General features: G+C 45.4%; 1 protein-coding gene across 1 annotated transcript in view; it reads left to right on the forward strand.

The window, feature by feature from the left end:
- The window catches only part of znf740b (zinc finger protein 740b), a 60144-nt gene extending 43143 nt beyond the window's left edge, over positions 1–17001 (forward strand). The window contains exon 8 of the transcript XR_011602419.1: positions 16986–17001. The gene's annotated coding sequence lies outside the window, so the exon portion shown is untranslated. The remainder of the gene's footprint in view (positions 1–16985) is intronic.
- The last annotated feature ends 1993 nt before the right edge of the window (positions 17002–18994 follow it).

The following is an 18994-nucleotide window of genomic DNA, read 5'->3' on the forward strand; positions in this document are numbered from 1 at the left end:
TTTCGTTGGGAAAGCCACAGTGGCACTCATGGGAGCTCTGCCTGTGCTGTGTGTGGCAAATACAGATGTAGAGCCTGTTCTGGTATGTGTTCAACGCAAGCTCGCAAAGTGGAGCTTCACTAAAGCTTAACATCTAAATGAGCAAAATCTGATTTGGGCCTTTGTGCTAGAAATGAGTGTGTGCTGCATGTGTGTGCAGAGTCAGCCAGGAGCTGTGTGTGCCTCGTTTAGCCAAGAAGTGCTGGCTTTTCAGGATGCACTCGTAGATTTTTGACATGGCACTGAAGAGTTATTTGATATTTTGATATATGCTTATAAATCTGACGTGTGTTTTTATGTGGCCTAACTTGCAGTATTTTTAATTGGCAACAATAATGCTTTTTCAGTGTGTCTTGAAACATATGTTCTTTGTCTCTATGGGGATCATGTGTTAAAGTATAGTTACAGTTTTGATGTAAATTTATTTACTTATTTATTTATTTGCAGCAACCCTGCACTTCAAGTCCCTCCTGTACCACTAACTTGTAGTGCAAATGAGGTCCACAGGGTACTGCCCATGGCAGAGGTGGGTCGTCTTGCAGCACATTACACCAAATGAGTGTCGGGGGAGCTTTGGCGAGGGAAGGGACTGCTGCAGTGGGCCTCATCAGCGTTACACAGCGTGTTCAAGGATACCACCATAACAGCAAGCAAATAAATGTACACCAATACAGATAACACAAGCACACAGCACATGTGCTTTTACATTGTTTATGGAAGACAAAAGCATTCACAGTGTTCAGTTAGAGTCTCAGAGTAACTGTGAAACACATCTTGCGTTCCAAGTATCAGAGACAGATGCAATTTGATGTGGCCTCTCTCGTGCTGTGATCATGTGCACAGCTGCCCAACAGCTGTGTTTCCGTTTCCTTGTTGCGACCAGATGAAAAGGTCTGCAGTGATGACGGCACTCCGTCCCTCCGCACAGCACACTGATCTGTGTGAAGGTGATTGCGATGTGATGCTCTAATTTGGGTGCCTATCACACTTAATGTGCAGTAAAGCACCACAGACAAAGCTTCTTCGTTCTAAATGCCCCCTCTACTGCGCCACGCTCACCGCCAACCCTCTGCTGGCTGTGTTTCCCCTTCACCCCCACCACTCCTCCCTTCATCTCCTCTCCCCACCAGGGGAAAGAGTTATAGCTGCCATAAAAGGCAGGTAATGCATTGTTAACTAATTCTGTCTGCTCAGAGCTGATATATCCTCTGCTCTAAATCTCTGTACTTCCAATAAAATGCAAATGCTAATGCTTGCCCTCCATGAGCTGATATCATTTTTAACAGGCCAGAAGTAAATGCTAGAGAAAGGTGGGGTGGGCCAGAGGTAGTCTGTGGGGCTCTGAGCCTTCATGGTGTATTCTGTCAGAAAGGAGACCTCCAGACCTGATCCACACACCACTGGCCAACATGCGGCCATGTGTGCACATATGACTGTAGGTTTACACATGAGACTGCAACAGTTTATTTTTGATAGTCTATGGGTGTATGAGAGCAGTTAATCTGTTAAAGTATAATGCTCGTATGGTATCTTTGTTATTGAGGTGCCAGCACTAGATGCATTTCAGCCAGCACTCACTCACCATCAAACAACAGAAGCCAATTTGCCTGTGGATGTAATGCATCATATTTCCATGTTAATAGTATTGTCATACTTCGTGTAACCTTGGGCTTCTAAATATTGATCCACTTCTAGATTTTCAATTATCCCGTGCCGTTTTTCTGCCATCTGGTAAGGACCAGTGATTTGTGTTCCTTCATATCTGGAGGCTTGTCCTGTAATTAGACCATAAATTAATTTGCAGAGAGCAGAGAGAGCACAAAAGATTGAAGGCATTAAGTAAGTCCTCTGTGATTGGAGACAGAAAATCATAGGAGACCACAGCACAGTGTTTTATTCACTAGACTAAGATAACCGAATTACAATTTCCAACACCATAACTTTTCTGTTCTTGCATGTGTCACTTGTTTTTCTTTCAAGTATTTAAAACCATGCTAATGATTGCTTGTAAGTCAGTTCTTCAATAAATGGCTAGAAATCATCATCCACTGACATAATTATACCTAATTACTTGCAGTGCAGCAGCAAAATGATTAGGAAAAATGGGGCGTATTAGTGTCAAAATGTGTGTGAAAGTTTGCAGTGCAATGTGCTGTGAATCCATCAGTGGATTTCAAATCACCCCCACGCAGGCAGACAACAACTGTGTGCTTTGAACCTGGGTCTTATTTACAGCACGGCTCAATTGGAGGTCCTTAAAACCAAATGTATCTTGATTGATTTTAAATTGGGAGTATATGCTTTCCTGCAAGATTAGCTCATTGTCCCCCTGCTGCTAAATTAGGCACAGTGATTGGAGCTGTCTCTGCACAGTTTCTGAGCACTACAACTGCAGCTCTCTTTGCCATGTGGAAATTCACATTAGACAAGCCTAAGTTACTCGATTAAAGCAATTAAGAGAAAAAATTGTGCGACAGAATGGCCTTCTCTTGCTGTGGAAAATGCAAAATCAGCAGGGTCTGAGTGTAAAACACTGCATACAGACTGCGTGTGAGGGCGAAGTGACAGTAAGACTAGCACAGGATCTGTAGGTGGAAAACTGCATTGGTGTACCTGCTCTACATGATACCTTGGGTGTTATTTAGGCAAGGCCACAGCTGCCAGCATGCTCTGATCATATCTTGTGGGGCTTGAGAGGCAAGGTCAGCCAACGCAGAGCCCACCTGCTCCCCCATTCTCCATCACACAGTCCCTTAGCCCTGGCCTCCCTGAGGAAACACGCCTGACTGCCGCGCTGCTACAGACAGCATGTGTCCCTGAATTTATGATGGCGACTTATTGGCGGCCTTTCACGTTAAAAGTCATCTTGAGTTTCCCAGTCTGGCTGTATGTGTGGCGAGCGTTAATCCATTAACATTCAGAGCAGACACGTACGGAGGCTGGCTCTCTGCCAGCCCTGATCTCTGACAGTCTTTGACCCACCGCTGACCACAACATTCTCCTGCCTCTGCTCCCAGCCACAGTCAGCCTCGACATTATACAGTGCCATAAACTATCTAATGTTACACTGTATATGAATGTGAAGTATTATACGCTTGAGGTCCAATATGCATGGCTTATAAGTGAGTGAGAAGAGTCCAGCTGCGACAGCCTCATTTTGGCAGAATAAGGGGGGAAAAAAATCACATCTGTCTGCAGAACTGTACACATCTTACATTTTAATCGTAGGATGTCAAATGAACATAAAGTTTCAGTTCTTTCTATTTCCATCAAGGCTTAGAGTTCAGAGAGGCCATGAAATCCCCAGGATTTTCTGGGGTGGGATTTATTTCAACAGGAGATGTTGAAGTTCATATTAACTGATCCACAAGGAATAGTTCTGGCAGAACTTAAAATGCGGCGAGGCTTGCCTGGGCCTCAGAATAGGGAGCTTTCAACAACATGGGCTGGCCTGCTGCTGGAGGTGGCTCCTGGACTGATTATAATTTTAGTGGCTTATAAAGCCTTGATAAATACTTTATAAAGCCTCATTGCATAACAAATCTAACACATAAAAGAAGGCATAGATGTTACTCCACACAGGATAAAGGGGCTCTTGACAGGTTCTTGAACAGCTTTTATAATTCAATATTACAACCACCATCTTTGTAAGGGCCCTGTCATCTCCTGGGGCCCACAGGATATATATATACGTTAAACACACATTCAAGTGCTCACAGTCTAGTCCATTACACTGATTAGCAGTAAACACATTTGTAATAAAACTTAGTGAAATAGAGGAGGATGGCCTGTGTGCTGATTCATGGTAGAATCACGGTGAAGTATTATGTGTCTTAGGTGTCATACTTCTGAGGGCGCAGGAGTGATGCAGGGCTTTACTTACAGGATCTGTAACACATACGAGCCAATTTATCCAAACAGCTTGTGTCCAAACATTGAGTCCCTCATCTCAACTGCCGGCCAGAAATAAACCCAGGCAAAGCAGTGTGGCAGAGGTCCAGTAAACGTGAGAGAATCTGGGAAGCAGAGCAGACCAAACAGATGTCTTTCCACAACATGGACACCTCCTACTTCTATCCCCCTGCTCTCTGGTGTCTGTCCCCCACTTTACCTGACTGCCCATTTGTCTAATCCCCTCCTTCTAATTTAACTGCTCTTGTGTTGTCTGGTTAGAAATCTGTTTGCCATGAACAAAATACGCATTACATAAGCATTGTTGGAACGTTTAATGGCCCATTTTAGCACAGAGTGTTTTTTAAACCATCCAGCGGTGAGTGGAGGAAGAAGAGCAAGAAGAAGAAAGGGTGGATCATGTGTTTCCACTTTTGACCTCTCCGCTGTGGCATGTACACACCTGGTTCAGTTTAGAATGCTGTTTCTGTGGAATAGCTGACGGCAAACCGGCTGGTGGTTTCATCTGGGGAGAGGAGGTCTAAATGTTTATGCCGCAGACTCTCTCTAAAAGGTTATCCTGTGTGTGTTCTGAAATTTGTTGTCAAGGCAGCAGTGAGATACAGACACAAAATCAAAGACTAATTGCCAGTGGTAAGCCAGGCAGCCGGTGCTTGAGTATCCAAGTTGAAACCTGACGAGAATGATTTCACCTTGAGGCAACGTCAGCAATCTTGTTAAAAACAAAAAGTTTCATGTAGCTTTTTACAAGCTAAGAAAAATGACCCTTGGTAATTTTTTTGTTAGCAAAGCTGCATTGCTTCAAAATGACATCTTTTAAAGGCACATTTTAGCCCAAAGTATGTGAAAATGTATGTCAGATGTGTTGCCTTGATGATGGGAAGGGCAAAGCAGGGCCACCTCAGACTCAGAGCTACTCATCTGTTTCCTATTGGAGGAAGTGATTCTGGCAGGAAGGTAGGGGCAGCAGATGAAGGCAGGCTGGGATAGAAAGACGGTAAAAAGAGAGTAAAAGGGTAGAGAAACAGGAAATGACAGTGTGACCCACTGGGTCCACTTACTACCTTGCCAGAGCCCCTTGGCCACAGGCAACCTACAGGGCCAGCAGTTTCCATCACCTGCTGCTTCTGGTTCCCCCACATAAATCCAGGTGCTCCTGAATAAAGCTCTCTTTCTCCAGGAGCCACAGGGAGCCGGAGGGGAGGCTTGCAGGCTGGAGGGGCTGTACTGCTGCAACACTGAAGCTCTGCCTCCTTGTGAGAACATGTCATGGAAAATACTGCTCCAAATAAGGCTAAGCTAAAAGAGGCAGAGAGCTGGGGATTTCCATCAACCCCCTGCTAGTTCAAGGCTCCATTCCTTCATTTTATTAATTCTGTCTTCTAATTAAAAGAAGCCTGACCATTCAATATAAAGTTGCTGCATCTTTTTATTACTGTTGCCAACGTGCCTGATATTAATATGAGCCCAGTCCACCGGGGGAGGAGGGGGTATGGGGGTCTTAGCCCTCCCCAGCTCCTCACCGCCCCCTGGCATGCTGAATGGGCGCTGCAGCCGCTGAGCTGATAAACCCTAGAAATCATTCCCGACTCCAGCCAGAGCTCTTTACAGTACCTTCAGCGCTCCCTGGTGATGGATTAATGCACTGTTGTTGTCATTTTATTGCCATTTTATTGCCCTGGTGCAATTTACCAGGCTTTATGTGCCTCCGCTGTCCGGCGGAGCAGCGCGCAAGCGCATGAGTCCGGCATTCCCAGACAAAGGCCACCGCTCATCCGACCAGTACGCATGCGCACCACGCAACCACCACTCAAGAGAGGACGCACGCACACACAATCTAAATCAAAAACGCGATTCATTCAAACAAGAATGGGGCACTATAGAAGCGAGCAGATGAAAGCATCAGTAGTGAATCTTTCAGCTGGCTGATGGACTTCACACTCACTGCTGCAGTTTTCCACTCTCACCACCTGAGGGCAACATCACTCAGACAGCCTGCAGCTGCAGCCTGGAGAGGCAACGCGAGCACCCAGATCATATTGACTATTGGAATATTTATATGCTTCTGCTGCTTAAAGCTGGTCCGTGCTCAAGGATTACAACAGCAGTTTAACAGTTTACTCTCTTAGCATTTGTATGCAGATATAAAGGTTTGCCACGAATCCTACTTCAAGTCTTTCCACAAGCCTCATTCCTGGGCGAGGTCTGCTTTATTTTGATGACGGAAAAGGCCAATTTATACCAGGGATTTTGACACTTTTAATATTCCACAATGATAATAAGGCTATTAATCTTTTCAACAACTCACTTTTTTTTTTACAGTTACAAACATATCAAAACACATTTCACGTGTCACGGCCACACAGTTTCACAAGTAAGCACACACAGAGAGAGATACACACACACACACGCACACACAGCTGCTGAGGTCTTTGTTGTGACATGTGGAGCAGTTTTGCAACATCTTTTGCCAAACTATTATCTCTCTCATGCCGTGGGAAAAACAGCCTTGTACTTACAGCCAAGTCATTTGATTGAAGAAAAAAAAAAAAAAAAAAAACTCGATTGGTTTGTGCTCTGTTTACCTGTCTTTATGGCGCTATAATGCATGTTATTTTAGCAGGAATTGAATCTATGAAATCTATGTTAATTACAGTAAACACAAATTATTGCCCATTTTATTTTTATTGTGATATTACACGTATAACTGACACAGGACGTTCTTTCGTGGTAATTTCAAAATGATCGTTTTTTAAGACCAAATGAACACGTTTATAATAGACTAAACATTTAGTGATCATGGCGGGAAGCAGCCACCAGAGGGAGCACGGATGCCGTTAAATCCAAGAGAGGTACCTGACAATTAAAAACCATTAGTCTGCAACTAAACACATTGAACAGATACATCATGGTTCTTATCCCTTCTAGAAAGAATTGCCATTGCAGATACATATCAGCTGCCGTGAAATTATTTCAACATCAAACAACTCAATTTTTTTCTTCTTCGTCCCTCCCTGCCATGAAATTTATATGATGTCTCACATCGCCTGTTTTGCGTGTGTTCTTGTATGGCTGTGTATATATATTTCTTTCACATTTGCACTGTAAAGTACAATCTTTGCAAGGACCTGTAACCTCAGAGTCTCTTATGCCCTGAGAGGTGCTGATCCATCACTCTTAATGGAAGAGGATAAGTTTCAGCCAGTGAAAGAGAGAACAGACAAAGGCAGGACGATTTATGGCAGACGTAGAAGTGGAACTCCTGGCTGTGGGCCTTGATCTGAGCTGGGCTGTGGCTAAGCTAGGCTAGGCTACGCCCTGGGCCAGGGTCATTCACTTGCACGCCCCCACACACACATGCACACACATTTACTCCAGGCCCAAAGAGCTTCACTCCCAACCCCACACCACCAAATCCAGACCTTTCTCTTAAGCTTTTGAAGTTCCCCTACCCCCTTCTTCTGGACTAACTTTTGCACCTCTATCTTTTCCAGTGAGTGGTGAGCTCTGGGTGGTGAAATATGGAGTGCAGACCTGTTACATGTTAGCTTAGGAGATAGCCAAGGTGTAAATTATGTGGGAGTCACAGGCCAGCCTTATTTATGAGAGGCCTGTCAGGTGTTTAGGTGTTGGAGTGAGATGTGCGGCTTAAAGCGTTTACTTCGCTGTAAATCAGGTCATGCAGGCCACGTCTGTTTGGACAGTGTGTGTTTACGTGTGTGTGTCTGTGTTTGAGGCCTTGTTTTTGCTGGGAGACGATGCGAAGCCGGGTTGTGATAATGTCAAGGCTTGGCGTTAATGCTTTGTTGTGAATGTGAGGCCATGTGCATGGGTTTGTATAGGTCTGCTGTGTCTGGAGGCCATCACGGCTGATACAGATGGGTTGAAACATTAGCTATAGTTATAGTCATCACACTGTCTGACTAACAAAGATGCTTTTTATAGATCCCCTCAATGCCTACATCTGGCGTCACCATTCTACAATATGAGCAAACATGGAACCTACTCAAAACTTTTCCTGTCTTTTGTGTTGTCCCTGTCTGTCTTTATCCCAGACATATCATGTAGAGGTGAATAGCTGTGAATGTAGCCCACCTGAAGACATCAAGTATCACTCAGCAGGTAGTTAGACCTGTCACTGGATGATGTATATTGGCTCTCAGACAGAGGAACCGCAGCAAACAGGTTGCATAGACCCTGTATTTGTTACCATTATCCCCTCACAAGGTGCCGCCTGTAGTGTCAGCCGTATCTCCCCTTCTGCTGCCCTATTGTCCGTCCTCTGGCTCGGCCTTGTCTCGTCACAACAATGGCATGGGACTCGGCTGGAGCATTTTGTTCCCCCCAAGTGGGAGAGCGTCAGTCCTTTAAGTGAGACCAAAGGGAAAAGGGAGTGGAGACTGGAGGAGAGATGAGCTGAGTTAAGGTTGAAAGGGGTTAAGAACATGAGACAGAAAACTCTGGAGAGAGATCGAGAGGATAAAATGAAGGGGCGGAGAGGAGCAGAATGAGGGAGAGGAAGAGGGGCAGAGGATGATGTGCTGGAGGCAGGTACATCTGCATTCTCTCCAAACACAGCATAGGCCTGTCTTAGGTGTCTCTATCCCAGCAGCACTCACTGGCAGATTTATGGCCTCTCTTCACGTATGTGTGTCTGTGTGTGTGTGTGTGTGTGTGTGTGTGTGTGTGTGTGTAGGAGCAGTAGGGATAAATTGAGAGCGAGAGACACAACGTACAAGAGAAGGAGTGCATGTGAGTCGAGGCGAAGGGCAGCAAGCAAATAGCAGCCATGTTGCATTCCATCGATATCACAGCCCCCCCGCACCCTCCCAATCTCTGCCATATTTCATCCTTCCTCTCTCCCTTTATCCTTCCCTTCTTTCCTCTCCTCTCCCTCTCTGTCTCATCGCCCTGCTCTTCGCTTGGCGCTCTTGGCCCTTCCATTGCTCTGCTGGGTCCCAGGCTGTAAAGCCCTCTCAGAGGGAAGGGTGTAAATCTGTCTCCCCGTCTCAGGAGATTTCCTGGAGCTCAGCAGACTCAACAAAGCCAAGCCAGCGTAGAGGACCAAATGTTTCACACGCGCACACACATGCACGCACACACACACACACACACACACACACACACACACACACACACACACACACAGAGAAATGTATAGAAAACTTGTGCACATGATACATACATACATACAGAAAAAACCTGCATGTGTCACACACACTTAGCCTTGTTTGGAAGTTCCTGTGAAACCAAACAGGTATGCCACTTCCTAGTCTAGCCGAATGCCTGGGAAACCAGTGTTTGTGTGTGCGTGTGTGTGTCCACAGCAGACCCTACCCCCAAGCCTTTTGTCCGGAGGGGCTGTCCAGACGAGCTTGTTGTCTCTCTTTATTTTCTCTCTTCCCCCCTTCTTTTCTCTCCACTTCCCTCTCTGCTTTATTGCACTTGATTCTAAGCGCGTCCATTCCTGAGATGGCTCAGATAGCAGCTGAAGCTAAATTGCCCGTCATAAAGCATCTGCAATAGCAATGGAGCTCTCAGGGTGGGACTGCTGCAAGGGGGTACAAGGCGGTTAGGGCTCACTATGAAAATACAAGGTCCTCTTTTTAATCTTTAAATGTGGAATATGAACTCTGTTTCAACATCTACAAATCACAAGGCCCTTCCTTAAACATTAAACGATTCTGTTGCATGATCGATTTCCTGAGTGCCTCCTAAATCAGTTTTATGCATACAATTTTCAGGAACATTTGGCTATTTGAGTGTGTGGGTTTTGGAGAAAAGTGACTGAAAATCAAAAGTAAAATGATCTAATGGTATTTCGGGATGCCGAAATGCTTCTACATGATACTACTAATTACTCACACAAGACAGGCTAGTTAGAGTGAGATGCTGTGATTTATGGGGGAGTCATATATTTGGCTGTGCTATGTTCCTGTCAAATGGTTGACAGATAGATGACTGCTGGGCTGTAATTGGCCTTCCTGTTTGTATCTTTTCTCATGTAACAACAAAGGCACTTCCCAGCCTTGACTGCAGAGGGTGCACATGTTAAAGTGCAGCCTTGCACCAGTATGACAACAACAGATTCTATACAGGAAGAAGAAACAAAGGCGTAAGGAAGGATGAGGAAGCAGTGGGTTAAGTGGGGAAGACACAAGAAAGGTTATTGCGGTGCAAGACGGGTGAGGCAAACTTGCAGGGAGAGAGCGAGAAAGCAGGTCAGATCAGTTATGTTCCTGCAGGGCTTTGTATTGACTCATCTCTGAAATGAAGCATCTGCGTGTGTGGCATTTGTAACAAGAAATGTCTCATCATCCAGCCAAAAATTATCCCCTGAGCTGCCAAATTAATCTCAACAAAGATTCGGTGTAGTCAACACAGCACCATAGCCAAAAGATAAAGCGATAAAGACACAGAGCTGTAGTGTATTCAAGTGGGAAAATCCCTCTGCTTCATACTGCTGTAGACAGCAGTATCAAAGCTGCAATATTATTGCCCTGGAACTGCCTGTGAAGGAGAAGAATTCCAAAGGACCACAGGAGCAAGACAGGGCCAGCAGCCTGGTTGGCAGGAGCCCCAGTGTGATCATCATCTATGGAAGGAGTGACGCCCCTCACTCCTGCCTCCTCCTGCCTCCCAGCTAGCCTTGCCCTGTGACAGATGAGCCCAATGACAGCAGGACGCAACAACCTGCAATTGAACATTCCCCTGCGATCTGTCAATGTCCATGGTGGCGTTTCACTGTCAGGAAAACACACACGGACACACGTACCTTCGCACACACCCTCACATTAAGTCATTCTACAAGTATTGGAAGAATCATGGCTCGAAACATCTTCTCATGCTTGTGACATGCCTCAGATACCTGTTGCAGGTGTCCTTTGAGGTTTGTGGGTTGGTGTGCGTGCGTGCGTAGCTCTTGTTCTGCACGGGCCTCATTCTCTCTGTTCGAGCTGTGCTGATAATTGCAGGCTAGATCTCTGGTGGGAACAAGCTGCATTGTGCAGAATGTCAGCTGGTCCTCCTTTTGTACTTGCTGGATTTCAGCTGGAGCTGCGGTTCTCCGATTCGACCACGAGGTGTCACCTTGCTCACAAAGAGCACATGGCTTCATGCCTGATGGGGACTTTATTTTCCGCTTTGGTGGCAGTGCTGTGGCGTATCACGGCAAAATGAAATAGGAAAAATCAAAATAGGACATAAATGTGTTTGCCGCATACAGGGTTTAATGAAGTCCGTCTTGCCAGTACATTAGGAACAAAGGCAGCAGATAGAAAGGCATCGAAGGACAACTCACAAACAGTTCCAAAATAAAAAGGGAGATAAAGTATGAATGGTGAGTCTCCTCAATGAAAAGCAGTTCACCGGTTGTCAAAGTGGAGATTTATTTTCCAAGCAACTGGCTTTTTATGGTCAAGCTCACTCCACACTGGCGAACAGCAGTGCGTTGTAATATGGCATGTAAAGAATGGGATTCAATAGAAGCCGTCTTCCATTTGTCATATTTAAGGGGATAGAATAATGACCATTGGCTGCCTCGTGCTTGAATCGCTCAAGCTGGCTTATTTTTGTGTGCAAAATGGAGGATGAAGACAAATGGACTTCATACATGACTTTGCACAGCCCAAGCTATCATATCATGTCATATAACTTAAACCAATAGCTGGTAGCTTATCATTATCCTAAGCCTGGAGCAGCAGCAAGTCCTTTGCTATGTTTCAGTGGAAATTATAAAACAATCCAGCTGTCTTCACTTGGTTGTTGCAAACTGATGATCGCTTGGCTTCTCAGCCATAAAAGCATGGCGCAAAATTAATTGTTTCAATCAATCAATTGGTCACTTTCACAGCCATCAAGCTTTGCCCAAGATCATGTGCATTCTCTATGCTTCTCCTTCAGGATGGGCCTGGAGAATGCCACATGATTTATGGCCTCTGTGTGCGCTGCATACATATACAAATACTATACACACATGCTGACAAGCGTACACACTCAAGAGGCGAGCACACATACGCACGTAGACATACGCGTTAGCACACATACGCACACATTCCAAGTGGATGACACACAGCAAGGGGCGGATCACGTGAGGAAGCAGGACGAGCACAGAGGGAACTCTTCAGTGTATGCTAAGCATCCCGGCGACACACGCACCTAAACATAGCGCGTGAAACACAACCAGCAGGGATAGACTCGGCGCACAGCTTGTGTGTGTGGCTCACGTGTGAATGAACACACGAACATACCCCCCTCTCGTGTAGCATGTCATATGCATGCATTAAGTGTGCAAATGGTACGTACACGCGTGCATGTAGACAAACATGTGCCGATGCGCACGCGCTCGTGCACGCACGCGCATATATACATACACTGGGAGCCAAGTGCAGAGGCTTGTTGTTAGCGTGTTGTTCCTGTGCTGCGGCTTGTGGGCCTGTCTGCAGGGCTGATCGATGATCTTTTACTGCTTCCCCAGGATTATCGGTCGAGTTCACCGGGAGGGGAAGGCAATTCATCAGAGCACAGCAGAGAGAGAGAGAGAGAGAGAGAGAGGGAGAGAGAAGAGGGGACAGAGAGAAAGGGAGAGAGGGATGGAAGGAGAGAGAGGTGTGGGGGTGGGGGGTTAGTATGAAAATGGAAGGAAAGATAGGAGAGGGCAGGTGGGAGGAAAAACAGGGAGAGAAGAGGGGGAAGGAGATTGAGGGAATAAGGAGAGTAAGATGGAGACAGAGGGGGACGGAGGAGATGTACAGATGTGCTCTTGATACCGCATCACCTGGAGATGTATGGAGAAGATAGAGGAGCAGACATAGATGAATATCACAAGATAAAACCATGGAGTGTTAGGGCAACCTCCGATTGAACCCTCCTCATACTGTATATTCAACATCAAACAAATATATGACAGCACACTGCCTGTAGCAATAAGAAGGAATGCCACAAGTAGAAATACTTGGCGCTGCGCTGTTTTTTATTGCAGTCCGGTCTTGTGTTTTGTATTTAGATTTATTTGACAGTTGAATAAAGCAGTGGCTGCCATTTGAAATCACATTCTCGCTGATGATATGCTAGCATCTCCAGAATTATTGTTCTGTGCCCACTGTATTAAGCGTGGAAACCCATAATAGTCTACAATCACATATAATAGCACACTTTGAATTAAACAATCAACATGTAATATGTCAGACATGATTACATGAGACAAACGTCACACATTTCTGCACTGAATCTGACCTTCCTTGATTAACACGGTCTGCAGCGGAGAATAATCTTGCCAGAATGGAACACCTGCAGATAAAAATGCCTATAGAGCCACGTGTCAGCACAGCTCTAAGAGGGTTCCACAATGTGTGCCCACGTTGTAACACATTTTACAGGGCCCATAACACACGTGTTCCAGCTCATTCAGTTCACAGAATGGAAAGGGGGAGAACTCGAAAGGGGAGAGAGGGGGGAGATTCGGCATCACCGGCTAAACCTTCGGCGCGAGACAGATGTGGAGGGACACGCAGATGAAGTCTCAAACTGTCCTCCTCTTTTCAAGGAGGAGTGTGCACAGCTTTGGGTGACAACACACACATCTGCCAGCCAGTTCACTTGCCCATAGAAGTCGCTAATCGCATTATTGACCGATAACAGTGATGAGAAACATGGATCCAATGACCACTGCATTATCCTTATGTAAACCCCATAATACGCTTATGGAACATGCATCCCTATTTGCATGTATTTCTGAACAGGCCTGACTTTCAATATATTCTTCCCTGTGTGTTGTTCATGCTTGCAAATCACTCCCCTTTCTAATTTTTCTCCTCTCGTCTCTATCTCGCTCTTCTCACAGAGGCAACCATTTCTTTCTCTCTCTCTGTCTCTCTCGCCCTCTCTCTCCATTGATGGATGGACAGATCATGTATATCCAATCTAGCAGTGCTCCTGATGCGGTTAGGGGCTGTGACAAGTCTCCGGGCGGGGGAACCGAGCGGAGCGCAGCGAAGGAACGGGGTGACGAAGAGGACACGACATCTGGAGAACACGCAGGGAAAAAAAAGAAGAAGAAGAATGCAGCAGAGAGAGAGTGAGAGATTGCGTGAAGTGTCTGCATAGCGCCCTGAGCGTGAGTGTGTGAATATGTGTGTTTGTGTGAATAAAACAAACACACTCTCAGTCCTGCCCTCTCGGCTGCTGTGAGGGTCTCTGGATGACAGTCCTAACTGACTGGCTCCTGCACTCCACACCAGCCAATGATAATGACAAAGATGGCCGGAAATTGTATAGTTACGTCTGATAGCACTGACATATTGCGTGTATCAGATGGAGAAGGCAGAGTGTTCGAGGCTCTCTTCCGTAGCTACTGTATGGACCACAGTGTTATGGATGGAGATTGATTGTAAGGTTGGCTGTTGACATTCACTCATACTCATGAGTTTCAGGGTGCAGCTGCAAACATTAGCCACTAGGGGGTAATGTTATCCTCACAGTATTCATGGGAGCCACTATGCTCTCCAGTGAAACTGTGCAGTACTGGGTGATTTCCTGGTTCATATCGGCACCTAGGTTGATGATAATGTATCATCGCAGGTTGTAACACAGTGGTGTGTGTCTGTGTGTGTCTGCTCCTCTTTCCTGCCTCCACACTCCCCACGGATCCTGCTTTCCCTCTTGATCACCCCGTTAAAGACTTTACCAAACAGATTGTGTAAGTGTCTCCACGCTGAAATGGAATAATATTTGAAAATTATTCTACCACATGCATGTTCAGCTAACTCGACTAACTTAAAGCCACATTTCATTGTCGAGTGGAAAAATGTAAACGGATGTCAAATCTTTGCTTTCGGAAGCTGAGACTGACAAACGCTGATGAGCAGCTGCATACTTGTACAGGCCCCCAGGTATGAAAGCACGCAAATCTCAAAGGTGAGGAAGTTGTGTTCTGAGCTAACCTAAGACCGTCTGACCTCTCAGAGGCAGAGAGGTCAGGGGTCAACTCACTTGACCCCCCACCCCCACCCCAGCTCAGGACCATATCAACTCCTTTGACTACATAGTAAACACACAGATAACTCCCCTCACACATACCTTTACTCTCTGCAGACGGGCTGTACGCAGTCAAGGAAAGAGCACTTTCTCTTGTGGCCCCAGCACACACACAGAAACAATAAACAAAAAAGTGGAAGTGACTGAGAATCCACCCCTGCCCCCTCCCCCCCCGCCCCCCACCCCTTACCATACACTCCCTGTCTTCCTCTGTCCCCTGCCCCATACACCACCTCAGCTCAGCACGCATACGCACAAATGGGGAAAACACACAATCAGCAAATACTAAAATTATGAAACAAAAAAATCTATATATATATAAACACAATCTGCATTCCACCTCCATTTTAAAGACACCGGGCAAAACAGCAGCCATTTTCTAAAATACGGAACGGCCACCCACACCCCCACCTCTTGATAGTAATCAAATTTGGTCTCATCTTTTCATTTTCTCATCTCTCCTCCCCATCTGTGTGGTGTAACTCCTCTCTTTCTCATTCTCTCCCTCACCATCCCTCACTGTCACTCGGCAGCTCGGAGCCATTGACCTCCGACCCCCAGGCAGGTTCACCAGCGGGTCAGGAGCCTGGCGGGGGGAGACGGGGAAAGAGGAGGAAGGTCTGTTATTGGGGGATGCCAGCTTCCTCCTTTGGCCATGGATACAGCCTTCACTGCTGCTGCCATAGCAACTGGACGAGACGGCAGAGAGAGCAGACTGCGGCGAGCTGCTGGGATGGAGCTCTCTCCTCTGTGATCTGGCTGTAACCTCCACGGGCACTCGCACATGTTCACGCATGCACACACACTCACACTCACATGCACTCATAATGACAAACTGGCACACACACACACAATCCCATACGTGCTCGCAAAATCTAATCAAATTTCTTATTTGGACTGCCAGGCTGTGCTGGAAAAGACTTTTTCAAGTTACAAGATTGATGGGCATTCCATGTTGGCTGCAATTAATTGCTGCATAATTAGACTTACAAGTTATTTATTGAAGCAATTTGGAGAATACAAGAGCCTGGGGATATATAAAAACCATTTGATCACGAGCCACATAAACTTTAAAGATGTCCTCTTACAAGCATTATTTGGACAGAAATTAGCAATACAATTTCCCCCCCAAAATGTTTCCCATGTTAATAAAATGATAAATGATAATAAATCTGGACTAAAGTGAGTGATGTGCTGCAAGTCTCACGAGGTCAAATCAAGGTGAGAGTGAGCAATGCAGATAATAAAAATAATATGATGGAGGGAGAGATAGTGTTTTGTCCACATTTTTGGTGCACGCAGGTGTGTGAAGCCCTGAACCAGCATGCATAGCTTGGAGAGCCTCAGGGGTTAGGGCTCAGTCCAGGTGGCGTCCCACTACAAACAGAGGTGTTAGGGAACTCTGTTGCTGCTTGCTATTAATTATCTCTCATATGACACAACTACCCTTTTTTTGATCACGCCCTTTCTATGTCTCTCCTTTCTACTTTTGTTTGTCAGCACCTGTTTTCCGTCTTTGCTGATTGTCTCTCTTCTGAATTCATGTATTCAGCTTCATTTAATTTTTGTTTCCATTCCATTTCCTTTTAGTTTCCCGACTTAAACTCTCAGTGCTCTCTTAGGTCTCTTCCTCTATCTTTCTCATCTTGCCTCACTCTGTCTCTCGTTGCTCAAACAAATATGATGAATGAGGCTATTGGTGTCTCAAGAATGAGCTGTGATCAGAGAGCCTTTGATGTTTGACAGCTTTAATGATGTATCTTGATGAATCGATGTACAGTAATTTTCTCTTCATGTGACACACTGTTTTGCTATTGAGCTCACATTCTTTTTTTGTGCTGTGAATGGTTTTGCTGTTGAAGCGCACGCGCGCCTGTGTGTGTATGTGTGTGTTCCCCATTTTTCTTGAATTTCATTCCTGTGCCTTGCATGTTTGGTGACAATGTCAGTGCACTCAAGCCAGCGTGCTTATCTCAAGTGTTTCAAGAGGCTCTTATCAGTTTCCTTTGTAATAACAGGAATAACTCCTTTTAGTGGCACACACACTCGTTAACACAGAAGTGGCACATTTGCTCACACACATGTCCAAATCTGCATGTGAATGATTGTATTTGCATGTGTACATGCTCTCTCCCTCTCTCTCTCTCTCTCTCTCACACACACACACACACACACACACACACACACACACACACACACAAATATATGTATACACAAATCTACATAGATTTGGAGAAGCACGAGAAAGAACAAAAGCAAGGCTCCATGTAAATTAATAATTAATATTACATGGAGCCTTGTTGCATTCCTCTTTCATGACCCTCCACTTTGTCTGCTCAGCTCTCCCAAAATATGTGAAAAAACCTATTGTTTGATAATGCGACACATGACAACAACGAAAAACATTTAAATAATTTCCATCTGTATTACGCGGTTCCTACAGAGATGATCTTGTATCTTTAATTGGTTTAGGTGTGTGGTTCAGCCATGGTCTGGCTTGTTAAATATTCTTGGATTTGGCCAAGTGGCTTAATTCCAAACACAATGTGAGTCAGGCAACCCAGACTTTTTCTGCTCTGTGTGCTAGTCCCTGACTTCACCAAGAGGTGGAGCTATGTACATGAAACAGACAACGAGGTTGCCATGGTCAAATGCCCTGGAGCAGCAGGAAGAGCTAATCAAATTGCCAGTGTGTCTGTGTCAATTACAGGGGGTCAACTTCATAAGAGGAATAGGCCCAAATCATATTTGCACCTGTATTCTGCCAGCAGTTCCTGGACCAGAAGCAGAATAGATACAGTGAGGCTAGAGAAGACTCTTAGTATGGCAGTCAGATATTCAGACTGATAATGATATGAAAATGATGGTTTTCATAAGCACACATTCTTATGAGATATTAGCCCTTCTTTAAATTCCATAGATAAAGGCTCAGTGCGGCTTCCTTGAGGGATGAGCTTTGCTATTTGTAGATCTTGGTGAGATGAATAGTGGAGTGAGGCTGATACTCTTACAGTGCCGAGCCACCATCTTATCACTTCCTTTTATCGGACTGATAAAGTAAATGACTTTGCTATAGGTGTGCAAGTCTTCAAATTCATTATGAGCCTGCTCAGCCTGGTGACTATCGACATGGCGGGCAGTGTATGATGAATGCAGCGCTGTCTGCTGAAATGTGTGTGTAGTCCATGATCGTGACACACTCCGATGGGAGACTGATAGGAGATGAAAATGTTTTTGGAGGTGTGGAAAAGAATTTGGTGGCTGGAGGATCCTTGAGCCTCCTCGAATTGAATGAAAATGCACATTTTAAAGGCTTGTTTAGGTTAATGTAATACTCAGCGAAGCTGGGACGTTGGACCAGTCATTTACATGTTTTTAATCAAGGAACTTGGAGGGAAATGTGCATAAATGAGCAACAGGACTTATTTGCACAGATCTCATGAGGGAGAGCATCACTTGTAGTTTAGAGTTAGAGGAAGAAAAGATTGGTTGCAGCTCTTTTTATTCTGCACCAACTGTTAGCAGTCCACACGAGGGTGTTTTACCAATGGCAAGATAGTGGGAATGGTGGTCACTGTTTGGCACATAAATACACACATAAAACACTGATGCACCCCCTTCTACAAGAGCACACACACTCACCTCAGCGTTGTGTTCAAAGGTAGTTAGATCAGCAAAACAAATGAGTCAATGAAGGAGGTTTAAAATTGTCCCAGGAGGAGCATTCATCTTTGTGGTGAGTGGCAGCTCTGTCAATGAGCGCCAGGGCAGTAATGCACTGGTATTTGGAGGGCAAGCTGTTAGTGTGTGTGTGTGTGTGTGTGTGTGTGTGTGTGTGTGTGTGTGTGTGTGTGTGTGTGTGTGTGTGTGTGTGTGTGTGTGTGTGTGTGTGTGTGAGCGCGCGTGTGTGCATCATCCAGAGTCCAGACATTTAGCTCTCTGAACACAGCGATGCTGTTATGGAGGATGTTGTTAAGTGTAGCTGAATGGGAATGTGTTGCACCCCAAT

The sequence above is a fragment of the Chaetodon trifascialis genome, chromosome 8, assembly GCF_039877785.1.
Source record: "Chaetodon trifascialis isolate fChaTrf1 chromosome 8, fChaTrf1.hap1, whole genome shotgun sequence".
Taxonomy (NCBI): Eukaryota; Metazoa; Chordata; class Actinopteri; order Chaetodontiformes; family Chaetodontidae; genus Chaetodon; species Chaetodon trifascialis.